This window comes from Aphidius gifuensis, linkage group LG3 (genome assembly GCF_014905175.1).
Source record: "Aphidius gifuensis isolate YNYX2018 linkage group LG3, ASM1490517v1, whole genome shotgun sequence".
Taxonomy (NCBI): domain Eukaryota; kingdom Metazoa; phylum Arthropoda; class Insecta; order Hymenoptera; family Braconidae; genus Aphidius; species Aphidius gifuensis.
The window spans coordinates 9,429,875-9,440,149 of NC_057790.1; positions in this window are offsets into that span (position 1 = coordinate 9,429,875).

Consider the following 10,275-nt stretch of genomic DNA (forward strand, 5'->3'; position numbering starts at 1 on the left):
TCAGAATTTGTACTGAATAACAATAACAAAGTATTGTTAACATAAATTATGGAGTCAACTATTTTTTTTTTGAATATTCTTAAAATGAATCTATTGCTTTCATTAATTTAAATAAGCTCACGACTTTTTTTTCGAGAATAAAAAAAAAAATATCCATTTTTATTTATTATCTGAGGTGCCATGCATTTGTTTATGAACAATCTTCGTGATCAAACAATTTTTCTGTTCATATCTAATTAGCCTGGGTTTGTTGGACTTAGAATAAACTGTTATATGGATTCTTTTGGAATTTATTTGGAGAATATTGGAGTGAAGTTAATTTTCTTTAAAAGTTATTCGAGTATTCAAGTATTCAATTAATATTAATTAATTGAGATTCAGGGGCTCAGGCAGCTCGAATTTTTAATATTTTCAACTTTCTTTGAGTTTTTGTTTATAAAATTGATAGATATTTTTTTTGAAGAATTATGATATGCAAAAAAACCTCATTGGGAGTTCTTCAACTCATTATTAAGAAATATTATAATTTTTCAATTGTTGATATGCGATGAATGATTATTTCGATCTATTACGCATCCCTACTCCCGAATCCTCCTTCCATATTTTATGTTTTCTATCATATTCTTAGTTTTTAAAGATTCAATTATAAAATAAAAAAATTTAGTTTAAGAACTTTTTTTATTTTAAATAAACATTTTATAGTGATTTGAAGTAATTATAAAAATAATGCTGTCACTTTATCAATGTACACTACACCACACAATTATGTTACAATTTGAGAGTGGGGATACGCAATGGACCAAAATGATTAATCAGCACAATTGAACAAGTTATAATATTTTTAACGATAAATTGAAGGACTCCCGATAAGATTTTTTTGCATATTATAATTCTTAAAAGAAATATCTACCAGGTAAAAATAAAAAAAACGAAAATTTGAAAATTCGAAAGATTCAGGCTGCCTGCCTTACTAAATCTTCATTAATTAATATTAATTAAACTATTAAGATCAAAAAAAATTAACTTATTCAATTAAAGTAACTTATAACTAAAATAGTTTATTCGGATTCCATCAACCCCAGGCTAATCAGAAGTGAACAATTTTTTTATTTTTTTCCATTGAAAGACAAATTCTGTTATTATCAATACAAATTAACCCATTACTTTTCCTTTAAAAAAAATCATTAATAATATTTATTTTTTGATGTGTCTTGCAATTGTTATTAATAATTCCAAAAAAAAATCCTTTTAAATAATTCTTTTTATCTTCGAAGCGGAAAACGTGGGCTGATGATAGCAGAATCTGTAGATTAGTGGAAAAAAATATAAAAAATTGTTTATTAACGATTGCATGTCACCTCGAACAATTTTTAACATTCATTAGAAAATATTGTTGAACAATTTTCTTTTCTATTCTTGAAGAGAAAGTCGTGATCTTATTTAAACCAATGAATGCAGGATTCGTACTTCAAGAATGGTTGAAAAAAAAATTGTTTACTCTAACATTTCAACTAACAATACTTTGTTCTTGTTAATTATGTACGAATCTTGATTTTATTTTTACAGGTCCACGTGCCCTATTCAAAAATGAATCTATCCATTTTTTTTTTTCAATATTTTGGTATTTTTTTGTTTTAAACAAAATATAAATTATAACACATTAATTACTCTCGTATTCATAACAATCTAATTCAATTATAGTGAATCATTTGAAGGTTATGGGCATTAATATATTTTGACAGATAAAAAGTTGTTATAATCAGACATGTCAGAATATGTATATGCAATTAGCGCCACCTATGTCTATTTATACGATATTCACGTCATCAATTTAAACGCCAATCAAAATGAGCACAAATTATTGGGACAATCAAATTTCAAATGAGAGCCAATTAAATTAAAATTTCAGGTAGCAAGTTTGAATTTCATCAAGCGCTGCCATGACACCAATGCTTTTTTTATATAGGATTAAAAATGAATGAGCTATATGATGAACATTATGATTTCAAAGTTTTATCGTAGATAGAAATAATTCATAACTAATATATTTTTATATTGAACAATTGCACATAAAATTAATTATACTATGATATGCTTTTTTGAAGAAAAATAATTCAACACTTTTAGGTTTTTTTTATAAAGTTTTTATTATCAATTAGGATGAATATCGGTGATTATCGTAAATCAATATTATAAAAAATAAAGCTCAACGATTAACATAAAATACTATTCTTATATTATTTAACATTAAATATTATAATAATTTTTATACTTTAAATCACATTCTAGTTGTTTGCACATGTCTAGTTTGATTTGGCCCATATAAAAAAATATTGTAGTTGTCTTCAACTAAAAAAAAAATCAATATTACAGTTGCTGAAGCAACTGTGCCTTCCCTTCGGGGGGAATTTTAATTTCAATTTTTAGTCTATTGAAAATTGAGGTAATGAATAAAAATGATTCGTGAATAGAAATATTTATTTTTTATTGTTATAATGCGTAAAGTTTATTTAATTTTCGTTCATTTTGCTTGTTTCTTTTAATGGGTCATCTTCATTTCCGGAATCGCTTTCTTCTACCTTTTTAAATTCCTTGTTTTTATTTATTTTGTTGTACCATGATTTTACTCTGTGAATGTTTAAAATCTATTTATAAATTTCCATATTATATTTTATTTCTTTTACTTTACTTTTTCCCCTTTGTTGAATTAGGATTTAGTGTTTTTGTCGTTGTCGAAGTCGTTGTTAAGTTTTTAATCTTTTTATATTTATTTTTTTTCAATTCTTTCAGTGCTATCACGTCACCCTTTTTTCTCTCAAAAACTTTCTGCCTCTTCATTCCACATATTTAATTCAATCTGAAATATATATTTTTTAGTAAATTTAGTATCTTTAGTTAGTTTTTTTTTCATCTAAATTTGATTTTACTTCGTAATCACTGCCGTCTGCTAATGATATTGTTCTTTTTCTTAATAACCGTCCCGTCATTGAATATATAAATTCTACTTCCTTCAGTGCTATTATGATTGCGATTATATCTATAAAAAATCAGTACCAGTATTAATAATATTATTTTTTTTTTATTTAAAAATAATTTAACCTGTAAATGAATTATTCGGTAAATGTACGATTTCTTTTATTTTTCTAAACTCGGAATTAATTTTTGGAATATTTTCATTCTCGTCTTCGTCTTCCAAGTTTATACTAGACTCTACCGGTATCATTATTTCTTTATTATTTATCCATGGGTATATTTTATTAACTTTTCTTACTAATCCTCCAGTGATTGTATATATTTTGTTTATCTGTAACATAGAATAATTGATTATTTCAATAATCATTCATTTTAAAACATTTTTTGTTTGATAAATTTCATTGATAACTGTACTTCAATTAATCCATGATATTTATTTGCAGCTTCTCCAAAAAAAATACACCTTATTTATCGCTTTCATCACTTATGTCGATCGTAAATTTTTTGCCTGTTCCTCGTTCGTTTTTCCATTCTTTCATCTCACTTTTATGTATAATTTGTGCTCGAACTGTATCACTGTATTTGAATTTTTAATTTAGTTTTTACCTTATGCTTATTATATTTATTTCTTATTTTTTATTTACCATATTGTGTTTATTTTTAAATTTGCTATTTTTGTAATTTTTCTTTTCATCGTTGTATCTTTTGTTGTGTTTTTTTCATTTAGTTTAATTTTTTTTTCGTCATATTTTGGATTATCCCCTTCTTGTTTTCTTTTACCCACTTTGATTATATTGGCTGTTGATTTTGAAAAATTCTCTTTGATCTGTTTACAAATTGGTTAAAAATGATCGATGTTTTTTTATTGATTCATTAATGTGAAGTTGTTCTATCGTTTTGTTTTTATTTTTATGTCAGAAATTGTGGTATCTGTATTTACAAAATGAATTGTAACTGAATTGTAACTGAAATGGATCAACATTACTATATTTTAGGTGATCATTATGTTGACATCTCTGATATCAATTTGACATTTTATAAATAAAAAAAAATTGAAGATTTTTGTTTCGGATTTTGGTCATCTTTCATTCTTTTTTTTTTTTAAATAAATATTTTCAGGGAAGGGAGGGTGAAGGGGTAGGAGGAGAGTGGGGAGGGAAAGGAGGGGGGGAGGGGTAGTAATTTATATGTTCCCATATTTATTGTGTTTTTCTTTATATTCAGTGATTTTCCCTTTAAAATTTCTCATATTTATCGTATTTTTCTTTATATTCGGTGGTTTTTCTCGATATTTTCATATATTTTTCTGTATTTTCCTTTATATTTACTGATATTTTCCTATTTTTATGGTATTTTCTTTTATATTCAGTGATTTTTCTTTATATTTACCAAATTTATCGTATTTAGATTAATTAAGGGACTTAGAATATTTTCGGGGGGGGGGGTCTACCATGGTTGGGGGGGGGGGTCCAGCTGAAAAGCGAAAACAATAGGAAATTAAAATTCCCTAAAAAAATGATATATAATAATAGTAGAATAAATATTAAACATATAAATTGTAACGTGACATGTTACCTTCTCACGAAATTTTTCGATTTTTATTCGAACTACGACAATAAAATGTACCAAAAAACGTCACTAAAACTAGCCAAATGACCAAATAATCACGACAATCCAAATAATCTAATTAATCCATTGATGTTGATCCGGACCTGAAATGATAAATATTAGAATTAGGGTGAGGGTTTTGCCTGGGATCGTACAGTATGCTAGTTCGTGGACAGAGGGCCGAGTAAAGAATAGAAAAATTAAGTCACTGAAAATGTAAAACAAGAGGAAGTACAATGAGTTACTCAACAAAATATCGATTATGGCACACAATTAACAAGTGTATTTATTAATTAAACAATTTAAATATCAAAACTATTATTACACACAAAGTTAAAGTTTTATCAAAATTAATAAATATTAGTTAAATGAACACAAATATCAAAATTATGAGGCCTGACTTAGAGTCATGCTCCTTAACAAGAAAAAAGGTAATTATTAATTAAGCGAACTAATAAGACAATAATTAATGAAAAATATGAGGTAAGGCGGACCAACAATCTGTACATGAAATAAGAGAGATTTTAAGGAGAGGATGACTCCTGCTCCTTGGGTTCGGGTATCGATGACTCCAATACCAGGGAGAGGAAAAGAGTTTTCAAGATTCTGGGATGACTCGCCAAGATTCTCGAACCTCTGTGTCGTAAGGCGAAAACCGGAGAGAGACCATGTAGCTGGATCGTCAGCTTAAATAACCTGAGAGGTTTCTCTTTAACCAGAAATATTCCCCTTCCTGTTTGGCCAGCCTTACTCGTTTATATAATAATAATAATACCATAAATAATAATAATAAAGATAATTTTAAAGTTAGCGAGTGCAACTCGTCACAAAATATATTATCTTGACTACATGAGCCAAGGTAACTTGAAAAATATTATTTTATGTTTAAGTTTATATATCTAGAGTATAAAATAAAAAAGTAAAGAAAAAAACTTTTTTTTTTGAGTTATAGAAAAACTGGAAATAATAACTAAATCAATGGCACTGAAAAATGAATAACTTTTTTTTCAAAGTTTAAAGTGTAAAACATTTCTTCAACATTTAATTTCTTCAAAATTTAATTAATAATATTAGTAATAATCAAGTGAGACGATAACAGACAACAATTATTGAGAATATTCTCGATAAAAAGAAGAAGCGTCTGTATACGTTATATATTATTTGAACAATTATTTAACAATAATTAAATCTTGTTTGGAACAAATATATAATCAAATTATTAATAAAACACATGACATATTAAAAAAATTTATGGTATAGTCGATTCATGTGGTAATAACGTAGAAAAAAAAGTAATAGTTTAGAATTTATTTCTTGTTTTGTTAAATAGTTGAAAAACATTGGGAAACGAAACAAACTAAATAATAGAAAACAATTTGACAATGGCATGTGCAATATTGTTTTGTCACCATAATAAACGCAATGGCGAATGCCCAAGTAACCAAGGTAACGTTCACTTTTTTAAAAAAAAATTTTTTTTTCTCAAGTTTTATGTATCATTTGTTTTTAATGTTTTTACAATATGTATTTTCATTTCAGTATTGAAAGAAAATCGAACATGTTCAAATATTGTTGTATCAAGTGATGGACTAGATGAGTATATTCAACTGAGTACATTCCAATGACCAATAATGAGCAGAAATGTAAGAAAATCCGTAAGCCTGATATGGTTATTTGCTTTTTTTTTGGTTTCAACATATATACCTACATATTTCATTTTATTTGATCATTAGAAAAACATCAAATACGTTCAACTACTGTTGGATCAAGTGTTGGGCCAAGTCTACGAAAGGTTGGACCAAGTCGATCTCTTAGCTCTATCTTTTCCTCTGTGTTTTAATTTGTTGAAATGAATTGCAATAATTAAATTTGTTAAATAAATGAATGTCCAAGGACAAGCAGTAGCTAAAGAAAAGATAAAGCTGAAGAATTGATGTTGCTTACTATTTAATTTTTATTAAAGTCATATTGATTCTTTAGGTTCATCTTTCCCTTAGTTACTGCTTTTCCTTGGTTTTTTAATTTATTAACATAAATTACATGTATTTTATTAATTAAAGGTTATAAATAAATAAAAAAATCAAGAAAAAGCAGTAGCGAAGAAAAAGATAAAGATAAGAAATTAATGTGACCAAAGAAATTATGTGGTGAGCAACATTAATTATTCAGCTTCATCTTTCCTTAGCTAATGCTCTTGCTTGATAATTCATTTATTTATTTATTAATTCATTTATTTATTCAAAAAAAGCAGCAGCTAAGAAAAAGATGAAGATAAGAAATTAATGTGACCAGGGAAATTATGTGGTGCGCAACACTAATTATTACGCTTCATCTTTCTTTAGCTAATGCTTTTGCTTGATATTTCATTTATTTATTTAACAATTAAAAATTATGCAATTTATTTGGAAAAATTAAAATACCAAAGGAAAGATGAAGCTAAAAATTGAGGTAGCTTACCACTCAATTTTTTTTGGCTGCGTTAATTCCTCAGCTTTATCTTTTCCTTAGCTACTGCTGTTCCTTGGTATTTTAATTTTTTAAATCGAATTACATAATTTTTATTTCTTAAATAAATTAAAAAAAACCAAAGAAAAGCAGTAGCTAAGGGAGAGATGTCGCTAAGGAATAAATAGAGCTTACCACATAATTTTTCTGGCTAAAATAATTTCTTAGGTTCATCTTTGTCCTTAGCTACTGCTTTTCCTTGCTATTTTAATATTTCAAAATAAATTGCATGATTCTTATTTGTTAAATCAATAATAGAATACCAAGAAAAAGATAAAGTTAAGAAATTAATGTTGTATACCACGTAATTTCTTTGGTCACATCAATTCCTTAGCTTTATCTTTTCCTTAGCTACTGCTTGTCCTCGGTATTTTTTTAATTTTTTTAGTGAAAAAATAAAATCAATACAATTTATTTGAATGAATTCTATACTAAAGAAAATAATTAGCTAAAGACAAAATGTAATTCAGGATTCAAGGGAGTCAAAAAAATTAAATAGCAAGCTACATTCATTCCTTAGTTTCATCTTTTATTGAGATACTGCTTGTCCTTGGCTATTTTTATTTATAAAATAAGTAGAATACATGTAATTTATTTTCAGAAAATAAAAAAGGCTAAAAAAAGGCAGTAGGTATGAAAAAGATGGAGAAAAAGAATTAATGCTGCTTGACACATAATTTTTCTGGCTACCTTAATTCCTTAGCCCGTGATCCTTTTTAATATTAAACTTATCTATTTTAATTATTTTCACAAACAACTTTTTAGGAAATTTAAGGCTATTTCTTAGTTGAATTTTTCCTCAGTTCGTGGTAAAAATAATTCAAATAAATCAGCTCAATATTGAAGAAGAGCCACGAGCTAAGGAAAAAATTCAACTAAGGAATAGCTGTGAACTACCTCGAAGTTTCTATATGAAAATAATTGATATAAATAAATTTAATATTAAAGAAAGGCCACACGTTTAAATAAAAATAGAGCCTTATAAATCATGTGGTACATCCATCTACATCCATCCCTCAAGCACATTTTTTTTTTACTTCTGGCCCTCCCTTAATATCAAATTTTTATTTCATAAATTCAATACTAGGGACAAACAGTAGCTCAGAAAAAAATGAAGCTAAGAAATTGATGTTGCTTACACGGAGCTGAAGTTGGCAGTAAATGGAGCAGTAAAACCATGTATCCATAAGGATGATCTGAGGCCCGGGAACGAAGTTTTTTAAGTCATAATTCGATGATAGTATTTCCTTAAATTTTTTATTGATTTGGTTAAACCTTTGGAGAGGCTGGTATTCCGGGTGGGAGAGGGTGGTAAAAGTCGAGAATCGGATTATTATTATTTTTTTTTTAATTGTTTAAACAATGAAAAATTCATTTTTACAAATTATTTTGATGAGGAATGGATTAGAGTTATAGACAACGACACTGGGGTAAAATTTCTTTTTTTTTTTTCAAACACTTAATAATTGAACAATAAAAAATTCATTTTTACGAATTGTTTTTTTTAGGTGATAGATGAGGGTAGGGATATAGACAGGTACATTGGGGTGAAATTTCAATTTCCTGAATATGGTATTGTGGGAAGAGATGCAAGTCGGTATGGTATTTGGTATGGTATGGTATTTCATACCATATGATACCGCGGCCCTGAAATGATACCGAAACCTTGTGTTTTGCATATTACTATGCAAAATACCGTATCAGTTTTTGAAATACCGAAATGCACCTTTATAGTTGCAAAATACAGTATTGTTAGTGGTATCAATATCGCGATACAGCGCTGGCGTCAGACGGCTATCTTTTTTTTTTTGTTAAAAAAAAATAAAAATAACAGAAGCTGGTGACAGAAGTAAAAGTTGAGACGTGAGATTACGAAAGGTACAATAAAAAAATGAATATTGTGGCTGTGTTTATTGTCAAGGGTTTGGAGAATTATAAAAATTTTTAGTTTTAGATAAGACGTTTTGAAGGAATCTTTATCTCCGGCATTAATCTGTTTTCAACCCATTGTCGGAGAAATTGCTCCGTTATGAGATTGATACCAGAATAAGTTCGTTGACATGAAATTAGTACCGTAAAAATTATTCCGGCATGAGATAAATGGAAGAGAAAAAACTCTAGCAGTGATCTCACGCCGGAGTAATTTCTCCTGCAGTGACCTTATGACGGAGGATTTTCGCCGTTATCGATCTTATGCCGTAGTAATTTAAAAAATTATTTGTAAAATATAGTATAAGATTCATTTGGTTGTGGTTTCTTATTGGAAATGAGGTTGGAGCTGGTAATTATAATCTTATTTATTTGTTTATATTCATCTATTCAACTTTTTTTTTAATAACGTATTGATACCGTATTTTGCAACTAAGGAGATTTATTTGATGTTGATACCGTATCGGTATCATGAATTTTTTTGATACCGTATTTATACATATCAGGGGCCAATTAGATATTGATACTGAAAACACGGTATCAAATACGGTATCGATACCGAAAAAAAAATACCAGTATTCTTGCATCTCTAATTGTAGCTGAGAGTGGGTGGAAAACTTAAATTTTTTTCTTTCAATCTATTTCTCGTAAAAATAATTTGTAAAATTAAATTTTTCATTGTTTTAAGAATTAACGTTGAAAAAAAAAAAAAAAATCCGAGTTTCCCACATACCGCCACCCACAATACCACGAATAGAGAATTAAAGTTTCACCTTGATGTACCTGTCTATGTCTTTAATCTATTCCCCACAAAAATAATTTGTAAAAACGAATATTTAATTGTTCCAATAATTAATGTTTTTTAAAAAAAAAGGAAAAAACAAATTTTCTAGCCACTTCCACCCCCAATACTCGTCGTACAAGGTCAGAAATTTATTTAGATGTTCTCTTTAACACCTTAAATATGTCTTATAAGTAATTTTAATTCTAAACCTATTTTCAAATAAGTCTAGAGTGTGGGGCACCGAGCCTCAATTCGTCCTTGGTTGCCCTGCCAGTTTGCCTGCTAACTCCAGCTCCGTTGCCACCTACCAAATAATTTTTTTGGCTACTTTAATTCTTTAGCTCGTGGCCCGGGAAACGGTAAATTCAGTTCCAGGCACTCCAGGGGTGCTGGACGAGACTTATCGTCCATTCTGGCTTCCATGACCGTCCTTAGTCATTTTTATTTTTTGAATAGTTTCGTCCAGCTTTGCCAAG